Genomic DNA, 22,716 nt, shown 5'->3' on the forward strand with positions numbered 1-22,716 from the left:
TTTTACAGGGACAAAAACCATAATCTTTTGTGGAATACACAGTATAGGTTTTCAGAAGTTCATTCATTGGGAAAAATGCCCAATGGGTAACTACTAATAAAGGCCTCATCTGCCTCTCATCAGACATGTGAACAACTGGGCGATGTACCAGTGACTGTTGCCCAGGTAATACTTTGAATATGATGCACGGAGTTACATTTCACAAAGATCTTATTTTAAAGACAAAGTAGGAGCTACAAGCTCATCTTCAACAGTGAGGTCACATTTCATCTGATGCATAATGAAAATACCCAATGATAACATACAGATACAGGCGTGGTCATCTTTGAAGGAAACCATCTCGCAGAGAAAGCTGCAGTTATGGTGTACAGGTGTGACATGAAACATTAGACCTTGCAGTCCATGGGGTGTTTCCAATTTTTACAGTTTTGTCACACGAGATGGGGGTTTTGTACATCTGACTTTCAAATTTTTTGGTCTTGGTACACATGTTACTGGTGTATGTTTGCATTTTCAGCTGTTATGAATATTTGTTTTATTGTTGACAGTTAAAAATGTTATACATGTTTCTGATTGCTCGGCGAATTTTTGCTCCCAAAAAAGACGGATCAAAGAATTTCCATCAAATTTTGCTTGAAAATGGAGTAAAGCCCAGCACCACACTTGAAATGTTGTCTGTGGCATTTGGCAAATCTCCTGTAAGAAAGACAAGAGTTTGAGTGGTGTACATGTTTCAGAGGGGTTCGAAAAGAAGTTGAAGACAACTGCCCTGGACATCCTAGCACATCAATTATTAACAACTTGGAAGAAGTGAAGAAAATCACTGAATCACCATCAGTGAGGTTGCTGATGATGTCAGCTTATCCTTTTGCACATGCCAAGCAATTTTTTCAGAGGTTTTGTGCATGAAATGTGTTGCAGCAAAGTTTGTTCCAAAATTGTTGAATTTCGACCAAAAACAATGTTTTGTAGACATCGCTCAGGGACTCCTGAGTGAAGACAACAATAATCCAAAACTTCTAAAGTGACAAAACATGGCTATACGGGTATGAAGTCAAAACCAAGACCTAATCGTCCCAATGAAAACTGATTAAGGAGCCAAGACCAAAAAATTCCACAAGTTTGATCACATGTAAAGGTTCTTCTCACATTTTCTTTGACCGCAATGGGGTAGTGCATCTGCATTATGGTCTTATGGTCAAAAGGAATACTACCTGGAAGTTACGTGCCATTTGCATGAAGCAATCTGAAGAAAACAACCAGAGCCGTGGCAAAACTGCTTGTGGAAATTGCATACTGATCCCTCTTGCTTGTGAGTTTTTGGTAAAAAGCCATTATGTTGCCTCAGCCACCATATTCGCTGGACATGGCTGCCTGCGGCTTCTTTCTATTCCCAAGGCAAAAGAGAACCATGAAAAGATGTAGTTTTGTCGTCATTTGAGATAAAAACAGAATCGCTGAAGAAGCTGAACCCCATAATAAAAAGTGAGTTCCAAAAGTGCTTCCAAGATTGAAAAAAGTGCTGTGCTGTCACAGTGTATTCTATCCGAGGGGTTTCACTTTAAAAGGGACAAAGTTGTTGATGAATAATAAGATTCTTTAATAAATACAATAATTCCAGTTACTTTCTGGTCACATCTCAAATGTCATCCTGCAGCATGGTAGACCCAAAATGCAGAGACAGCAGACGATCACTCCGTGAAGATTGTCCATGTGAGCATCTATCTTTGTGTCTCAGTTGTACTGAAAGCCATCCTCCACATTTACTAGTGTGTCCAGTAATTAAAAAAGAAAAGAAAATACTAGAATATAAATCACTTGAGTGCCTGTCATACATTGAAGTAAGAAAAAATAGGAGTGTCTGCATCCTGTCGACTTGACCAATTATGCCAAAGTCACAGCTATTACCTTTCCATCTCAGTTTTTGCCAAACTAGTTCTACTACCGTCCTCCACTACATGTGCATCTATATTCTGGAAACCACTGTGAAGTGGATGACCGAAGGTATGCCCCACTGTACCAGTTATTAGGGTTTTTCGCCATTTCATTCGCATATGGACTGCGGGAATGCTTGCTGCAATTAGCCTAATCTTGTTCTCACCTTCTCTATGGGACTGATATTTTGGGGGGGTTGCAGTATATTCCTAGAGCCATCATTTGAAGTCGGTTCTTTAAACTTTACAAGTAGGCTTTGGTGGGGTATTTTATGTTTCTCTTAAAGATTCTTCCAGTCCAGTTTCTTCAGCATCTCTGTGACTCTCTCACAGATCGAAGAAATCTGTGACCATTCATTGCTCCCCTTCGCTGTACACATTCAATGTCCCATCTTCAGGAACCATTTCCCACACCCTGTTGGAGAAGCAGCTTCCTCCTCCAGAGTCTTCTGGTGACAGTGCTTCCTCTTGGGACTCCTGTCCTTGAAACCCACAGATTGGAGGCCCAACACCAGTCAATGGCTGAAGTATCTGTGGCATGTGGGTCTGAGGGCTGTCTGCTCTTCATCCATCTCCACACATACAGCAGATAAACTCTTGCAAGAAAGTCAGCCACCAAAAGTTGCGAAAGAGAAGAAGAATTGGGAGCAGGCTATTCCAGTGACTCCAGAAGCACCTGATTCCCCAATGCCATCAGATTCTGAACCAGTGTTCATTGATGTCATGCCCATACCAGCAACAAACAGTGGAGTGTCTGCATCCTGTTGATATGACCAATTACACAAAAGTCACAGCTATTACCTTTCCATCTCAATTTTCGCCAAACTAAATCTACTGCTGTCCTCCACTACATGTGCATCTATATTCTGGAAACCACTGTGAAGTGGCTCCTTCACACATAACCAGGACCAATGTGATGATTCAATGGAACTGTAATAGTTAATACTATCACCTGTCGGAACTGCAACAATTACTTTCCTCTTATTCTGCAGTCTGTGTCAATCTCCAAGAAACTCACTTCAATGATTACCATTCCGCCAACACTTCGTGGTTACCACTCGAAAGAGTGGCCAGTACAATTTCAACAGAAATGTTAATGGTCTATAGGTTGGTTCTAACAGTTGTCATCAGTGAGTAGATTCCTCTTTGTACCACATTCAAAGCAATAGCTGTGACAGTGCAAACCACCTCATTGATCCCCATTAGTAATATTTATTTACCTCCAGGCAGAGCACTTTCCACCTTAAACCAACAGCTCTGCCTCCCTTTTCTTCTACTTGTGGATTTCAGTATGCACTGTCCTGTGGGAGAGTAACACTTCTTTTGACAGGGACCATCTGATTGACCAGCTCCTTTGTGAGTTAGATTTGTGCCACCTCAATTACCGTGCACCTATGTACTTCAGTGTTGCTTATGGCACGTATCTAGCTATCAATATTACTACCTCTTCCTCCAGTGTTGCGGCTTCATTACACTGGTCACTCTGTGATGATCTTTGCTACTGTGACCACTTCATGGTGATTCTGTCACATCCTTGTCAACACCCAATGGACCAATAACCACAATGGGCTCTTCGATGAGTCAATTGGTAGTTACTTAATTTTTCTGTCACTTTCATCTTCTCGTTGTTAGAATATATCAAAGAGACTATGGGGAATGTCTCCAGCGCAACCACCCACATCGCTGGAACTGTTGTTCCTCTTTTTTACAGCGATGGTCCTCCGTGGCTAGTCACATGGGGGACTACAGACATTGTAACAACTGTTCAGGATCACCATAGGACACAGCAACATTTTCCAAAGGCAACCTTCCACACTTTTAAGTGATTCCGCACTAAGGCTCACGGCCTAATTAAGTGCAGTAAGAAGTAATCCTGGGAGCACTATGCCTCCTTGGAAACATGCCTTCCTCCCAGGTGTGGGCTAAGCTCTGTAGCCTGTGGGCCATCAAACACTGACATGTGTTCTGGGTCTTGTCCATCAGGGTGGTCTTTGTACTAATGCGTCGGCTCTTGGTGAACACCTTATGACCCAATTTGCAACAATGTCGTTACCCGCTTCTTACATGGCTGCCTTTGTAACACAGAAACGACAAGTTGAAGATAATGTCGTATATTTTACCCCAAGCCATGCCAAATTACGCTGACCTTTCACTGATGGGGAACTGCTTCACGCTCTTGTCTCACGATACTGCCCAAGCCGTGGTTCAATCCATAATCATATGATCCAGCATCTGAATATTACTCAAGGGCTACATCCACTCAGGGTCCTTGGCTCAAAGGTGTCTTCCCTTCTCAATGCCGAGACGGTATTGTAGTCCCAATACTTAGGCCAGGCAAAGCTACTGACCAATTAGCCTCACTCATGTGCCCTGAAAACTGCTTGGGAGGATGCATGCCTGCAGATTATGCTGGGGTCTGAAATCTCGGGGCCTTTTATCCCTCTGTCTGTGGTTTCTGGGAGGGATGATACACAGACAACCATCCTGTTACATTGAAAATGGCAATTGAAGAGGCTTTTTCGAAACACCAACCTCTGATCAGTCTTTTGTGACCACATGAGGCATACAACTCTGCTTGGCACCATCTCATTTTACTTATCCTCTGTGACTGGGGCTTTTGATGCGCTCCTCTGATTTTTATTTGACTGTTTTATCCCATGAGTTGTTCTTGGTTAGAGTGTTGATATCTCACTCTGCTCTCCACATATCCAACAGAACAACATTTTCCGAGGCTCCACTTTCTTCATCATCATCAATGGCTAATGACCTCAGTCGGGCCACTGGTCACCCCTGAACTGTATGTGACAACTTTTGAATGGCACTCCTTAGCCTTGACTGACTACCAATGTGCTATCTGACGGGCCTCCACTTGGACACTTTCCTATGGTTTCCAGTTGTCTCTTGCCAAAATGCTAGTCATGCATTTCTGTCATTGTACCACTGTCCATCTTGACCCAGTACTCTTAATTGGAGATCCAATGCTTGGATGTTGTTACACTGTCCAGCTTTCTGGGTCTCCCATGTGATAAAAAGTTGCCCCATATTTGTCAACTAAAGACTAGCTGTATGTGCAAGATTAATACTCTTTCCTTCCTTGCCCACAACTGTTGGGATGGTGACCATACTACTACTATCTGTATTTACCAGATCCTGGTCTCATACCATCTGGACTGTAGTTGCCAGATTTATGGCTCGGTGACACCTTCAGCTTTGAAATTTTTAGACTTAGTCCATCACTGTGGCATTTGAATGGTTACTGGCACCTTCCAGAGTAGTCCAATAGACAGTCTCCTTACCAAAATATGAATCCTCCTCCTTCAGCTGTGATGGTACCAACTGTTGCTCACTTAAGCAGTTGCAATCTGACAATTTCCCATGACTTGCAACCCTCTGCCAGAGCTTCCATTGACCCTACTTAGAATATACTCCTTTTGTTTCCGTACAAAGCCCCCCCCCCCCCCCCTCCTCGGTTGTTACCCAGACCACAAATTAGTACCAGTCTATTCCATGGTTCCAAAGTATGTCGCCCGCAGTTCAAGATACCGTTGTTTGCACTGGCAGACAGCTCTAAAACCAAGAATAGGATGGAATATGCTTTTACATCTTCCATCAGTCAGTAACAACATTCATTGCTGGGAACATGTAATATTTCTAGGGGAGCAGATAGTCATTAACGGATCTCTACATTTTATTGAACAAGCTTTTCTCAACCGTTTTATTTTGCAGTGACTCAATGAACAATCTCCAGACCATTGATCAGTGTCACTCTTGTCGCCTTGTGATATCTGCTATTCATGACCTTTTCTCTGATCCGAGTTGTACTGTCTTCCTCTGGGCTCCAGATCACGTGGGTATTCCAGGAAATGAACTGGCCGACTCTTTGGTTAAGGAAGCAACTACTTACTACATATTTGCCAGTCCGTGGTGTGGATCTGTGGATGCAAATAAGGTATCTCTCATTCTGAGATTGAACAACATATGGTGTGCTACTTCCCCCTCTAATAAACTCTGCACCATCACAGAGATTACTGCTGCATGGTACTCTTCGTTCTGTAAGGGAACTGCCATCCTATGTCACCTCCACATCAGTCATACCAGACTAACCCACAGCTTTATTTTATGTAACAAGCAAGCCCCACATTCTGACTATAGAGCTTTTCAGACATTAGCTCATATCCTGGTTGGAATGCCCCCCCCCCCCCCCCCCCCTCCTGGCCGTTCATGCTAAACATGGTCTTCCAAATTCTTTGCCTCTAATATTAGTAGACAATTCACAAACTGTTGAACTGGTTCTCCCTTTTCTCTGTGAAAGTGGTTTTATTTGGGGTGTTGTTGTTGTGATTTGGGTGACTCCTGCTGCACGCTGTATTTGGGAGGCCTTCGACCCTACATCCTTTACCAGCTGGCTCTTTCATCCCTCATTTACTCTGTTTTAACTGCTTTGAAATGCAGTTCACTTCTTTTTCTGCTAGAGCCTATCTTTGATTTTAGGATTAGTGGGTGCTCTCCAAAGCCTTGACTATAGTGGATCCTAGATGGGGCGGACTGGCATATGGAGCCCTGAGGGCACCCAACTGCTGCCTTACACATTTGTCATCTTTTTTACATTACTGACAGTCCCACTGATGTCAGTTACATTTTTAGCCTTCTCACTTTTAGTACTGTATATCTCCCACCTAGAAGGCATCTTTAATCAGGTTGGTGGGGAGGGGAGGAATGTCAGATGCAGATGGGGTTTCTATCCACGTGAATGAGCCCTGGGAGACACCCACATCTTCTCTGATCTATGTTTTGATCTAACCATATACTTCTCTGTAAATTACACTGGCCAAAAATAAATTGAAACACCAAGGAGTTGAGTGACAAAAACAAAAGTTGCTAGGTGTGTTTCTATATCTGAAAGATAATACCTATTCAGATTTTTCATCAGCTGCATAAGAGTGGTGCTAACAGTGCTACTGTGAAGATGCAAAACAAGTTTCCTTTAAATGCATACTATAACAGTCATGAGCATCTGTTGTATTGATATTGTATGTGGTGAGTATATGTTAGTCAAGAATGCCTTCAAGGCTGCAAAGACATCATTGTCAAATGTCACCAAGTTTGAATGCGATAATATGGCTATGAGAAGCTTGATGCTCCTGCAATACTCCAGAAAGGCTTGGCAGACATGTAGCCACTGTACATGATTGCTGGCAGCAATGGTCATGCGAACGTATGGTCGCAACACGACCAGGCTCCAGACAGCCACATGGCAGTATCAAGAGGGAAGATCGTTGTGTTCAGCATATGATTCTGTAGCATCTTACTGCATCTGCTGCAGCAATTTGAGCAGTGGTTGACACCACGGTGACACTACAAACTTTTACAAGTCAGTTACTTTAAGGCAGCTCTGAGTCAGATGCCCTATAGCGTGCATTCCTCTGACTCCAAACCACCACCATTTGCGATTTCTGTGGTGTCAAAGAAGAGCTCATTGGAGGGCAGGGTGGAGGTATGTTGTGTTTTCTGATGAAAGCTGTTTCTGCCTCAGTGTCAGTGACGGCAATGTTGGGTAGGACGAGATCAGTTGAGGACCTGCACCGAACCTGTCTGTGTACTAGACACACTGGACCTGCAGCTGGACTTAGTCTGGGCTGTGATTTTGTATGACAATAGGAGCACTTCTATAATCACTGCAAATCTGTGTGTCAGTCTTGTGATTCGACCTGTTGTGCTGCCATTAATGAACAGCATTCCATGGGGTGTTTCCCAATAAGACAATGCTCGCCCACATACCGCTGTTGTAACTGAACACACACTACTAGTGTCGACATGTTGCCTTGGCTTATCAGTCACCGGATCTGTCTCCAATCATACACATATGGCACATCATCGGATGACAACTCTAGTGTCATCCACAAACAGCATTAATTGTTCCTGTATTGGTCAGCCATGTGCAACAGACATGGAACTCCATCCCACGAACTGACATTCGGCACCTTTACAACACAAAGGATTAACGTTTTGCATACTTGCATTCAACATTCTGGCTGTTATACTGGTTATTAATGTACCAGCATTTCATATTTACAAGGGTTTACCTTGCACATACATTAACCTGTGACCTTGCAGTGTTAATCACTTAAACACATTAATCACTTAAATATGTTACCTAGACGTATGTTTTCCTGAATTTTCATTACTCTACCTTGATTACTTTTTGGTGCTGCAATTTTTTTCTGTCAGTATATTTTTCAGCTCTGACATCAGTATTGCCTGAATAGCCTTGATTTTATGGCTCTTACATCCTTTCATCGACAGAACACGTTTCTGGGGCACATTACTAACTCCAAATGAACCACCTCGTGGTCATGAGACTGAGACCTCACTGTTTAGTCCCTTAACCCCCAGCCAACACATGACAGACCGAGCGAGGTGGCGCAGTGGCTAGCACACTGGACTTGCATTCGGGAGGACGACGGTTCAATCCCGCGTCCGACCATCCTGATATAGGTTTTCCGTGATTTCCTTAAATATCACCAGGCAAATGCTGGAATGCCGGGATGGTTCCTTTGAAAGGGCATGGCCGACTTCTTCCCCGTCCTTCCCTAATCCTATGAGACCGATGACCTCACTGTCTGGTCTCCTCCTCCAAAAACAACCCAACATATGACAACGAAGTGTCCATCGACTGAGCGTTCTCCCACAAAAGAAGTCCAGGTAGCATTTAACAAACTTGAAAATTTATTCACAAGTTGCAAAGTTCCAGAACAAATAACTATGTTAAGAAAACTTTGCATTTCTCATGATTTTATGTGAAATACCAACCAAACAGAACTCCCGCCTTAATAACAATGTAACAATGTAAAAAGACTCGAGCTGTGCAGTCTCCAGTCCAGAGCACCACACTAGTTCAGAAAAAAAAAAAAATAGAAAATTACAATACTTTTCCACAGCACACTTGACTAAAGTCGTTGAATTACAATCACCTGACAGTCTAACGAGCAAACAGTGAGTAAAAGAATAACAGAATTCTAAGCATCACATTGCCTAACAAAGTCGAGGTCCTGGAGTGGGTAATGTGATGATCCTAATGTACAGCTGATGGCGTGTAGAGTGTGCGCCCCTGATGGAAGAAGTACTCAGCACTTGACCTGGCCCACTTGTTCTGACAGAACTGGCTTACTGTGGGTAGTGTTTCGGTGTAAATACTCGTTGGGTGGCAGGATACATGATGAACTATTTGAAGGCACAGTGCCCCGACTGATCACGGGTAGCGATCGGCGGTGCGTGACCCGAGGGAGTGCCCCGCGGCTGCATCGACACTTCCACTGGTCCACTGCAGGCGTCGCCGGCGGGAGAACAGGCAGCGGCGGCAGCACGTTGCCATGGGGCAAAATGGAAGGCAGTGTCTGCAACACCTGGGGCTGAGGCGAGCCAGTAGATGGGTACCCAGGGTGCTGACCAGACGGCACCGTCGTTGAAAGCAGACGACGAGCAGCAGATCCCGTGCGACGACAGAGGCGCAGCTGATTGAGATGCCGGCGCACCTCACCGGAGGCCCCCAAAACCAGATACACAGCGCGTCCAAGGTAGCGAAGAATGCGCCCTTCGAGCCAACGCCTTGAACCTCGATAGTGGCGGTAGTAGACAATGTCTCCTGGGGCAAAAGCAGGTGTCTGCCGCTGCACAGGAACCTGATGTGGCAGATGTAGCAAAGACATCAAGGTTCAATGATGGAAACTGTGGAGCAACTCAGCCAGCAAGCGACCATCTCGAGGCTGAGAGCGATACGAGGACAAAAAGAGCAATGATGTTTCCTCCTGAGAATGTGACTTTCAACTTCAACATCTGTGACTCGAAAGTCCTGTTCAATCATTCAGCGGCACCATTTGACTGTGGCGAAAATGGCGCGGACGTCAGATGTTGAATACCATTGGCATTGCAGAATGACTGAAATTCTGCGGACATGAATTGTGGGCCATTGTCGGAAACAATTGTCTGTGGAAGACCTTCAATGCAAAAGAACGCTTGGATGGTGGCAGATGATGTCGTGGAAGACATCCGGACAACAAAAGGAAAATTACTGAATGAATCTATCACAACCAACCATTGAGCATTCCAGAATGGACCAGCAAAATCAATGTGTAAGCATTGCCAAGGGAAAGTGGCTTTTGGCCATGCAAAGAATTATCTGCGGTGGTGCTGATTGTTGTTCGGCACACACCAGGCAAGAAGAGCACATATTCGTAATCGCGGTATCGTCCCAAACCAAGTACAGTGCTGACGAGCAAGTTGTTTCATTCTCACTATACCTCAATGTCCTTGGTGGAGAAGCTTTAAGACAGAGGACTGTAACAAATGTGAGACCACGACCCTAGACTGATCATTATCAGAACGCAACAGCAACACACCACGTCGAACAAAAAGTCTCTCCTTGTGAGCAAAAAATCGGCGAACCAACGGGTCCCTGATCCGTGACTTTGACCAGGGCCATTGTGTAGCAACAAAACGCAGAATGGTAACAAGGACAGGGTCGGCAGTTGTGGCTGCAACTACACGACGAAAATCAATCGGAAATGAGTCAACCACGTCATCGGTTTCCGAATCAATGAATATGCAAGCAAGTTCGGAGGAATCGAATGCCCTATCCTCAGCAACAGGCAAATGGTACAACGCATCGGCTTAGCAGTGGATCGATACAAGATATCATAGCGGTACTGCGAGAGGAAAATAGACCAGCGAATGAATTTCTGCGCTGTACGTGGAGGTACAAGCTTGTTCGGATGAAAAAGCAATGTCAAAGGTTTGCGTGGTCTGTGATTATGGTAAAGTGACGACCATACAAGAAGTCATGAAACTTTGTAACACCAAATACGAGAGCCAATGCTTCTTTCTCGATCTGCGAATAATTTCTTTGCGCAGACGAGAGCAATTTGGACGCAAAGTCAATAGGGCAATCGTGCGTCCTCTGTCCCAACATGGCTCCTCGACCAGATCTGATACATAACCAAGTGCTCCAACTCTTATCGGTGGCTGGCCACCGTCGTATACTGACCCTTTTCAACCGTCTGTGGAGTGAGGGGTATTTCCTATCCAGTGTCAGAAAGGCATTGTTATTATGGTGTTGAAGCCTGGGAAGCCACCTCTTTGGTTGGATAGCTACCATCCAATTAGCCTTATCAACATCCTCTGCAAACTCCTTGAACGCCTGGTGAGTTGGTGGCTGTTTTGGCTCCTTGAATCCCACGACCTTTCGTCATCGACTCAAGGTGGTTTTCACTGTGGCCGCTCTACCGTGGATAACTTGGTCCACCTGGAGTCTGCTATCCAGTCGGCTTTTGCCTGTCGGCAACACCTCATTGCAGTCTTCTTTGACCTGCGTAAAGCCTACGACATCACCTGGCGCCACCACATCCTCACGACCCTTCATGAATGGATGAATGGGGCCTTTGTGGCGCTCTGCCTGTTTTTATCTGTAACTTTCTTTCTTGTCGCTCTTTCCGGGTCCAAGTTGGTTCCTCCTACAGCACTTCCCACTGGCAAGAAAATGGGGTTCCACTAGGTTCCGTGCTGAGCGTCCCTCTCTTTCTCGTAGCCATTAATGGACTGGTGGCGGCTGCTGGGCTGACAGTGTCCCCCTCTTTGTACGCTGAATATTGCGATCTTGGGCTCTCTCCCATGGCTTTCAGTTTTCAGTGGCCAAGTCATGTGTCATGCATTTCTCCCGTTGCCGTACAGTCCATCCCCATCTGGCCCGTTTCTCGATGGCCAATCCCTTGATGTGGTGGACACCCATTGCTTCTTGGGTCTGGTCTTCGATGCCCAGTTGATACGGCTCTCTCATCTTACCCAGCGGAAGAGGATGTGCTGGTTACGTCTCAGTGTTCTTAGATGTCTGTGCAATACCAGACGGGGTGCAGACTGCTCTATTCTACTGTGATTGTACAAAGTGCTGGTCCAGACTCATTAAGACTATGGGAGTCCTGTCTATGGTTCTGCATCACCTCCAACTTTGCAGATACTAGACCCCATCCACCATTGTGAGGTATGACTTGCGTCTGGTGTCTTCCGAATTAGCCTCGTGATTAGCCTTCTCGCAGAGGCAAGGATTCCACTGCTGCAAGTTTTGCGCCAACAACAGCTGATACCTACGCGCTTCACATTCAGTGCACTGCAAAGCATCCTAATTATGGTCTCCTTTATCCAGACATGGAGATCAACCTCCCCCAGTGGCGGCCATGATTTGGGCTTACCATGGCTGCCCACTTGCAGTCGCTCTTTTCTGAGCTCCAGCACTTCCCTTTACCACCTCTTTTCTCCAGTCAAGCACGTACCCCTCCGTGATGCGTCTCTCGGCCACAGATCTGTCTTGATCTCTCCATCAATTCAAAGGATTCTGTCACTCTGGAGGCCCTTCACTACTAATTCTCCTGTCCCCTCAGTTCATTCCAGGGTTCAGAAGTGATTTATACTGATGACTCCATGGTTGCTGGTCACACTGGCTATACTTACACCTATGTGAGAAGCATGGAACTTTGTTCCTTGCCAGGTGGCTATAATGTTTTTACTACAGAATTGGTAGCCATATTGCGTGCACTGGACCATGTCTGCTTCTGCTCAGGACTGTCCTTTACTATCTGTAGTGACTCCTTGAGCAGTTTGCAAGCTATCAGCCAGTGCTTCCCTTGCCACCCATTGGTCATAACTGTCCAGGAGTCCCATTCTGTCCTCGATCAATGTGGATGCTCAGTGGTTTTCATTTGGATCCCAGTCCATGTTAGGATCCCGGGCAATGAACTTGCTGATCGGCTGGCTAAACTGGCTACTAACAGGCCATCTCTTGCTCTTGGCATTTCAGAAATAAACCTTTGCTCAGCATTACATCGTCAGGTTTTGGGACTGGCACACTTTTTCTTCACTGAACAAGCTCATGGTGATAAAGGATTCTAAAACTATGTGGCGGTCCTCCTTACCGACCTCTCGTAAGCCCTCTGTTTTCCTTTGCCGGTTCCGCATTGGCCATACTTGGCTGACTCACGGTTATCTCCTCCGTTGTGAGGACCCCCTCTCTGTCATTGTGGATAAATGTTAACTGTGGTTCACCTCTTACTGAACTGTCCCAACTTAGCTGCCGTGCGACGGAATTTTAGCTTTCCTGGCTCACTACCACTGGTGTTAGCTGACAATGCCTCAGCAGCTGATCTAGTTTCACGATTTCTTCGTGATGAGGTTTTTATTACTTTATTTAATGGTGGGACCCTCAACCATATCGGTGGGTGGAGGGGATGGCAGGCCATCTTTCTCCCCCCTTCACCCTGATTGGACTGGCTTCAACTGGGCTCGGTGGTTCACCCCCGCCCTCTGCCTTCCCACTCCTTTCCTTATGGGGTCTGTTTTATCTTGAGTGTCTATCTTGTATACCTGTGCTTCTTCCTTCATGCTCCTGTCATTAGTCACTTTTTTTCCTTCCTCTCTCTTCTTCCGCCTTCTTCCTTCCTTCCCTGTCAATAGTTTGTAATTTTATGGCCATTGTAGTTCCCTCTTATAATGTGAGGTTTTATCGGTTTTAGTTATTCCAAGGTCGGAGGGACTGATGACTGCGTAGTTTGGCCCCTTCTCCAATCCATTCAACCAATAACAAGTTGATAGAGCCAAACATGGGCAATATAGGTGCAAGTTTTCCCATGTGATAAGTAACAAAATCAGATAGAAAAATTATTATTTTTTAATGTTTACCATTTATTGCAGGTCAGATCTTCTTTCATAAATATGGCTATTGGTCCTAAGTGGTACAATCAACTTTTCTGTTTTATGATCTATCATAAAAGAACAAAGGCAGCAAGAACTAAGCTAATCTCCAGTGTCAGTATTTCTACCCTTAAAATGTGAATTAGCATAGATTGCTACTCACATAGGGAGGCACTGAATGGCAGACAAGCAGATTCAAAAGTAGACTAAGTTATTGGATAAAATCCCTCATCAGACTGAGAAAAAAATCGAAATGAATCTCAGTGACTACCTGAGAGAAGGCTTCTGCCAACTGTTCTGACTCTTCAGCCTGTTAGCTCTGCCATACTGAACCCCTCCCAGAAGTCCAACATAAGCCCCATTCCCTAAGCCCATATCAGAATCTCTCCCATGAATCCATTTCTCACTTCACACCAATGACCTGCTGCACATCCACATTCTACATGCTTCTCCCATTGTAACTAATTATTCAGCTCGCACTGAGCGAATATCCACTCATCAACCAACCCCTCCAACCAATTGCCCTTAGCGTAGCGTCTCATATCAAAGATACAAACCACTTCCTTCACTGACTCAATCATCCCCACAAAATCACCACCTGGGTTGCCACTTATCACAGTTAATGCCACCTGCCTATACAACATCCCTCATGTCCATGGCCTTGCTGCTATTGAACACTACCTTTTCCAATGTCCTTCCAACTCCAACTCACTCATTCCTTATACCTTACTAATCATACACTGACACACAACTATTTTCCTTTGGGGGGAAGGTATACAAACAAATCTGTGGCACAGCCATCAGCACCCAGATGTCACCCTCTGATGCCAAACTGCTTATAGGCCATGTAGAGGAAACATTCCTAGTGCCCCCCCCCCCCCCCCCCCCTCAAAAATGCCTTTCCTGGTTCACATTCATTGAGGATACTTTCATGACCTGGATAGATGGCAAAGATACCTATCGATGTTCCTCTACAACATCAGCACCTTCTCCCCTGCCCTCTTCAACTGGTCCTTCTCAGTTCATTCCTGGATCTAATAGCTCCATCCAGACCTTTGCAATATTAAGCCCACCAACCACCAACAGTACTTGCATTTTGACAGCTGTCACCCTTTCCACATCAACAAATCACTCCCATTTTGCCTGGCCACCCATGGACAACATATCTGCAGTGATTAGAATTCCCTTGCCCAGTATGCTGAAGGCCTCTAAGGCCTTCAGTCACCCATTATCCTGTGAACCTAGTCCGCAAACAGATTTGCTGTGCCATATCCTCACACCCCCCTAATCCTCCCACCACCCCCAGGAACCAGCTGCAAAGGAGTTCCCAATCATCACACAGACTGGAGCAAGTGAATATGTTTAGTTCTTTCCAGCTATTGCCTGTGATGCACCAGAAAGCATTTTACATATTTAGCTTTTCTGTGCTTTTCCTACTTTAATTGTTAAATTCTGTCCTTGTTTTTATATTTAACTCCTCCCTAACAGGCCATGAAGGCCCAACAGCACTGACAGGCCGCCGTGTCATCCTCAGCTCATAGGCGTCACTGGATGCGGATATGGAGGGGCATGTGGTCAGCACACCGCTCTCTCGGCCGTATGTCAGTTTCCAAGACCGAAGCTGCTACTTCTCAATCAAATAGCTCCTCAGTTTGCCTCACAAGGGCTGAGTGCACCCTGCTTGCCAACAGCGCTCGGCAGACCAGATGATCATCCATCCAAGTGCTAGCCCAGCCCAACAGCGCTTAACTTCGGTGATCTGACGGGAACCAGTGTTACCAATGCAGCAAGGCCGTTGGTGTCCTTGTTTTTATATTTAAGAGGTATAATCTAACTTTTTTGTGACTTTAAAAGTGTAGATTTGTGCAGTCTCTACCACAGATGTCACTTCTTTGGAATGACCAGCTACACAGCCCAGTAAGGCATCAGCCTTTGATGCCATGGCAGGAAGATAGCAAGTTACAGTTTTAGCTTTCTGTGTGTGCTTTTATGGTTAATTCTTAAGATGATAGTACTAGGATGGATAGGATATGCATGCTGTGTTCAGAAGCAGAAGCAGTTGGCTACAGTTTGAAATTAGTTGAAGACTTTTTTTGGCCATGGTCAGCCATCTCCAGGCTGCAGCTCCATGGTGTAGTAGTAATGAAGGGGCTGACGCATCACATGGGACTGGCCATCTGGCATTGCCAATTCACCCAGTGAATGGACAGGTGGCTGCGCTTTTAGTAGAGTCCGAGCAGGCACATGGGTGGGGGGGTTTGCCAGTAATCTGGAGCTCCAGTGTTAGGGAAATAATGTCCAGGGTTGGAGAGAGATCCAATGTGCACTCAGTAGTTTGCTGGGGTAACTCATCTGAGATGAGATGTAGAGGAGGCCCTGCCTGGGGCTATCGCATGTGCTGGGTGCAGTCATCTGCAAGTTGTAGCTCACATTCACACCAATGAAGTCTGTTGCCAATGTACTGAGGCCATCCTCAGTGTACATGGCAGCTATCAGAAGTGCTGAAGACGGGTGGCTTAGTGTGCTGTGTACAAGCAGGCCTTACAATTTGCATTTTTTCCCAGAATTGACCAGGGTCCTTTGGTTTAGAGCCGAGTTGAGGGTCTCAACTGAAGACTCTGTTGATTTTGTAACAGTGTTGACTGCAGACTTAGGAATCTGCATTATGGGATGGAGAATTCTAGAACTCTCCTTGATAAGTCAGGCACGCACTACACAAAGGGAGCATCTACTTGGGTGATAAGAGTGCTTGTAGAGTGCACATGGGCGGTTTTTTAAGGCTAGGTGGTAGTGTTGAGGACCTCTGACGAACACTTGCCAGTGTCAACACTTTAACAGTAAATTGTTGAAGTATTCATAACAAAGTGCCAAGCAAGTTTTTGCCTCAGATTCTTGGAACCAAGAGCTAGCTGAAGCCAGAAGTAGAAAGCTCTGAAACTTTTTGTGAGGCATGGAATGTATATGGAAAAGATAGATTATACACGACAGGAAATGGAGTGTTCACTGCAATCGACAAAAATACTTTCTCTGTTGAGGTTGTCTGCAGCTCGTGGTGTAGGGGCTAGTGTTGCTGCCTCTGGATCACAGGGTCCCTGGTACGATTCCCAGCTGGATTGGGGAATTTCTCTGCCCGGGGACTGGGTGTTCATGTTGTCCTCACCATTTCATCATCGTCATTTGTGAGAGTGAGTAGACTGGATTTTGAAAAAGAAAACGGACTGTGTAAAAATTGGGACTTTGTACGGGCACTGATGACCACGCAGTTGAGTGCCCCACAAACCAAACATCACCATCTATTGAGGTTGAAATTGAGTCTGACTATGAAATCATCAAGACATGTGTAACAGGTCTAGATTAACTCAATTATTGTACAGTTTACAGACCACCTGTTCCTGCAATGACAGTTTTCGAATCATTCAAAGAAAGTGTATGCTCAGTAGTACAGAACTATCCAGATCATGCAATTTTATTTGGAGGTGACTTTAACCTACTAAGTAAAGACTGGAACGTCTAAGCATTCATTGTAAATGGTATGGATTGGCAGTCTGGTGAAGTACTTTTGAAAAATTTTCTGAAAACTGTCTCGAGCAGCTAGTTCCACAGCCCATATGCAACAAATATTTTACACCTTGTAGCTTCAAACAGGCTTGATGTTATCGACAGTGTCAGTGTAGAGACAGAGATAAGTGATCATGACATTATTATAGTGACTGGTGTTATTAAAGTTTATACATTCATCAAGATGGCTAAGAAAGCATTTTTGCTAGGAAGAGCAGTACCTCACTTAGAAAATGAATGGACATCATTTCGTTCCAGTATGATGGATATAGAAGAATTAAGGGCAAAGTTTTTTAACACACTGTAAATCACACCATTGAAAGGTGCTTGTTGAGTAAGTCGATTAAGGATGGAAAAGCCCCATTGTGGTTTAATAACAAACTTTGGAAACTGCTGAGGAAGCAGATACTGTTCTACTCTCGGTTAAAAAATGAACATGCAAGTGATAACAGGTAAAAGTTAGTAGAAATTCATGCCTCTGTAAAAATTTGATGTGTGAAGCATACAACTACTACCATCATCATAGCTCAGCAAAAGATCTGATGAAGAACCTGAGAAAATTCTGATCCTACATACAATCACTAAGTTGGTCAAAGGCTTCTATCCAGTCACTTGTTAAAGGAAAGTCTGAATTTTAAATCTTGCATTTAAGAAATAATTCACAAAAGATGGTCATGCAAACATACCGCTGTACTAACTCCTGTATGGAGGATACAGCAGTAGGTATCCCTGACAGAGAGAAGAAACTGAAACAGTTGAAAATTACTTACATTGCATTTAAAACAAATCTCTCATCCAGCACAGAGTCCAAACCAACTGGAAAAAAAAGTGCAAGTGATTCCTGTATGTAAGAAGGGTAAAAGAAAAGACCCACAAAATTACAGATTAATATCCTTAACATCAGTTTCTGTAGAATTCTTGAACATATTCTCAGTTCAAACATATTAAATTTCTTTGAAATGGAAGAACTTCTGTCCACAAATCAGCATCAATTTAGAAAGCCCCGCTCGTCCGAAACTCAGCTTGTCTTTTTCTCATAAGATATACTGCAAACCATGGATGAAGGGCAACAAGCACATTCCATATTTCGATTTCTGGAAAGCATTTGACATGGTCCCCCACTGCAGACTGTAAACAAAGGTAACAGCAGTTGGAATAGGTGTCCAGATATGTGATTGGCTGGAACACTTACTAAGTAATAGAACTCAGTATTTCGAAATTTATTCACTGACTGCACATTCTTTGATGTCAGCTGTAATAGGTATAGACCTATGCAACAGTGTCATGTGAAAATTTGTGCTGGACTGGGTCTTGAACCCAAATTTACCACTTATTGAAAACCACTTCAGCTGTCCATATGTGCTCCCGGGCCGAAACAAACTTCCATATTTCATACTATTTACATCCTTCTAACACAGTCCACAAAATTTATCACCTAACGCTTGTAACAATACTTGGATTCCCACAATGGAAAATGAGACAACGAAATGAGACCAATGTTGTTATCGTTGTATGTCCAGCTAGGCTTTCTATGCTGGGCTCAAGTTCCAGTCCAGAAAAAATTTTCATATGTCACTTGGGTAGTAGAAGTACACCTAATACAGTTAACATCAAGGCATTCACAATCAGCAAATAACCTTCAAAGTACATTGTACAGCTGTGAAATCAACCTGTCTGTTCTTTCAGTCGTGCATTTTAGAACCCAGTATGTTGTCTTGACTGTGAGCGTTCATCGGTGACAGGGGTAATATCAGGTGTGCCCCAGGAAAGTATGATAGGACTACTTTTATTATTACTATTTTTTTAATGTGTAAATGATCTGATGGACAGAGTGAGCAGTGATCTGTGGTTGTTTGCTGCTGCTGCTGCTGCTATGGTGTACAAGATGATGTCATCATTGCATGACTGTATGAGGATATGAGATAATTTACACAAAATTTGTAGTTGACATGATGAATGGCAGCTTGCTCTATAGGCAGAAAAATTTAAGTTAAGGCAGATGAGTTGGAAAAACAATCCCATAATGTTGCAAAGTGATATCAGATGCAACAAGCACATAAGGATGGTAGTGGAGAAGGCAGATAGTTGACTTCAATTAACTGTGAGAATTTTAGGAACATTGGTTCACATGTAAATGAGACCGCATATAGAACATTAGTGCGACTCATTGTTGAGTACAGCTAGAGTATTTGGGATCTCCATCAAGGCTTATCAGTAGGTCTGATCAACATGTGAGTATTATGGAGATGCTTTATGAACTCAAATGGGAATCCCTGGAGGGAAGACATTCTTTTCACAGAGCACCAATTTAGAGATCTGACATTTGAAGCTGACTACAGAATGATTCTACTGCCTCCAACACACACTTCCCATACGGACCACGAGGTTAAGAAAATAAACATTTAAAATTGTATGGTGAAACATAGATTGTTTTTCCATTGCTCTGTTTGCCAATGGAACAGGAAAGGAAATGATTAATAGTGGTACAAGGTATCCTCGGCCACGCACCATAAGATGGCCTGCGGAGTATGTATTTAGATGTGGATGTCCTTCATCAGAGCTTTGACTATTTATCATCATACTCTAAAATAGACATCTTACACGTGATCCTTCACTCCCCCCTAAAGTGGTATTATGCTGCTCACCCAGCCTACTCTACATCTTGGTGCATCCCCATGCCATTCCCATTCCCAATCCATTGGCACAGGAGTCATATCCCTGTGGAACCCAGAAGCAAGCCCTGCCTGATTCACCAATCCAGCACGTCATATTGTAGTCCTGTGACAGGCTTTACCGAGTGAGGTGGCGCAGTGGTTGGCAGACTGGACTCGCATTTGGGATGATGGTTAAAATACCTGTCTGGCTATCCTGATTTAGATTTTCTGTGATTTCCCTAAATTGCTCCAAGCAAATGCTGTGATGGTTCCAGTTCTTGAAACATTCCACGCTTGTGCTCATTCCCTAATGACCTCAATCTCCATAGGATGTTAAACACTAATCTTTTTTTGTCACAGCCTTATCCTATCCCATCAGAGGCAGGGCCATGTGTGAAAGCATCATCCCACATACCAACTCTGCTGCAATATTTGTGCAGTATTTTATGTAGGCATGACCACCAACCAGCTAACCACGACAATGAAAGGCCACAGTCAAACTGTGACCGAGACCACAGTTGACCAACCAACATGCTCAAATTCAGTGGCTGCTTCACAGTCCATGCCATCTGCAACCTTTCTTCCACCACTTGCTTCTCATAACTACACTCCTGGAAATTGAAATAAGAACACCGTGAATTCATTGTCCCAGGAAGGGGAAACTTTATTGACACATTCCTGGAGTCAGATACATCACATGATCACACTGACAGAACCACAGGCACATAGACACAGGCAACAGAGCATGCACAATGTCGGCACTAGTACAGTGTATATCCACCTTTCGCAGCAATGCAGGCTGCTATTCTCCCATGGAGACGATCGTAGAGATGCTGGATGTAGTCCTGTGGAACGGCTTGCCATGCCATTTCCACCTGGCGCCTCAGTTGGACCAGCATTCGTGCTGGACGTGCAGACCGCGAGAGACGACGCTTCATCCAGTCCCAAACATGCTCAATGGGGGACAGATCCGGAGATCTTGCTGGCCAGGGTAGTTGACTTACACCTTCTAGAGCACGTTGGGTGGCACGGGATACATGCGGACGTGCATTGTCCTGTTGGAACAGCAAGTTCCCTTGCCGGTCTAGGAATGGTAGAACGATGGGTTCGATGACGGTTTGGATGTACCGAGCACTATTCAGTGTCCCCTCGACGATCACCAGTGGTGTACGGCCAGTGCAGGAGATCGCTCCCCACACCATGATGCCGAGTGTTGGCCCTGTGTGCCTCGGTCGTATGCAGTCCTGATTGTGGCGCTCACCTGCACGGCGCCAAACACGCATACGACCATCATTGGCACCAAGGCAGAAGCGACTCCCATCGCTGAAGACGACACGTCTCCATTCGTCCCTCCATTCACGCCTGTCGCGACACCACTGGAGGCGGGCTGCACGATGTTGGGGCGTGAGCGGAAGACGGCCTAACGGTGTGCGGGATCGTAGCCCAGCTTCATGGAGACAGTTGCGAATGGTCCTCGCCGATACCCCAGGAGCAACAGTGTCCCTAATTTGCTGGGAAGTGGCGGTGCGGTCCCCTACGGCACTGCGTAGGATCCTACGGTCTTGGCGTGCATCCGTGCGTCGCTGCGGTCCGGTCCCAGGTCGACGGGCACGTGCACCTTCCGCCGACCACTGGCGACAACATCGATGTACTGTGGAGACCTCACGCCCCACGTGTTGAGCAATTCGGCGGTACGTCCACCCGGCCTCCCGCATGCCCACTATACGCCCTTGCTCAAAGTCCGTCAACTGCACATACAGTTCACGTCCACGCTGTCGTGGCATGCTACCAGTGTTAAAGACTGCGATGGAGCTCCGTATGCCACGGCAAACTGGCTGACACTGACGGCGGTGGTGCACAAATGCTGCGCAGCTAGCGCCATTCGACGGCCAACACCGCGGTTCCTGGTGTGTCCGCTGTGCCATGCGTGTGATCATTGCTTGTACAGCCCTCTCGCAGTGTCCGGAGCAAGTATGGTGGGTCTGACACACCGGTGTCAATGTGTTCTTTTTTCCATTTCCAGGAGTGTATGCAGATGGGAGTTATCCTTACCACACTTACTCCTTTAACATAATCCTTCTGACCTCAATACTCATTAACCTACTGTACCCATACACTCTCACAATCCAAACAGTCTCTTCTTCTCCTCTCCTGCTACCCCTTCCCAATCCATGCCTTTTTATCATCGTCACTGTGTGCTTCACAAAATCATAGGCGCTGATGTCCATGTGCAGCATTCATCTCCCATACACTTGCGCCTCTGCCTCCAGCTTTCCTATCTCACACACCTGCTGTCTCACTCTGAGCCACCAGCAACCCCTCCCCAATTCTTCCACCCCTTTCTCCCTCTATCCCCTCCCCCCCCCCAAACACAACCTCTCACCCCACTACACCTGCTGAACTGCAATCCCAGCAGTGTGTGTTCATCAGCCAGCACAGCTACAGCTATAACTAATTGCAATGGGCAGCTAAATTCCTACAAGTATTAGTATTTAGTGTAGAATATCTTGACTAAAATCTACTGCCTGCAGCGTAACAGTTGTGTCAGAGATATATATAAACCTACTTTATTGCCTTGCCCATAGAGCTAATCCCGATGGGCGTGCCCCTGACACTGGGCAGGCCAAGATGTTATTTGCCGTAGGTTCCTAATAACTAATTTCGTAATCTAAGACCTACTAACTAGTTCTAATGTAAGTCAAATCCGGTGCTTTGTCTAGTTGGTGATGATGTTCCCCACTCCCCCTATTCTTGTACGTGGCAGATTCCAGACTATGAGAAAGTCGGCCTATCCACACGCAGGCGGTATAGGAGTAGGGCGCGTATTCGGTATTTAG

Source organism: Schistocerca cancellata, chromosome 6 (genome assembly GCF_023864275.1).
Source record: "Schistocerca cancellata isolate TAMUIC-IGC-003103 chromosome 6, iqSchCanc2.1, whole genome shotgun sequence".
NCBI classification, from domain to species: Eukaryota; Metazoa; Arthropoda; class Insecta; order Orthoptera; family Acrididae; genus Schistocerca; species Schistocerca cancellata.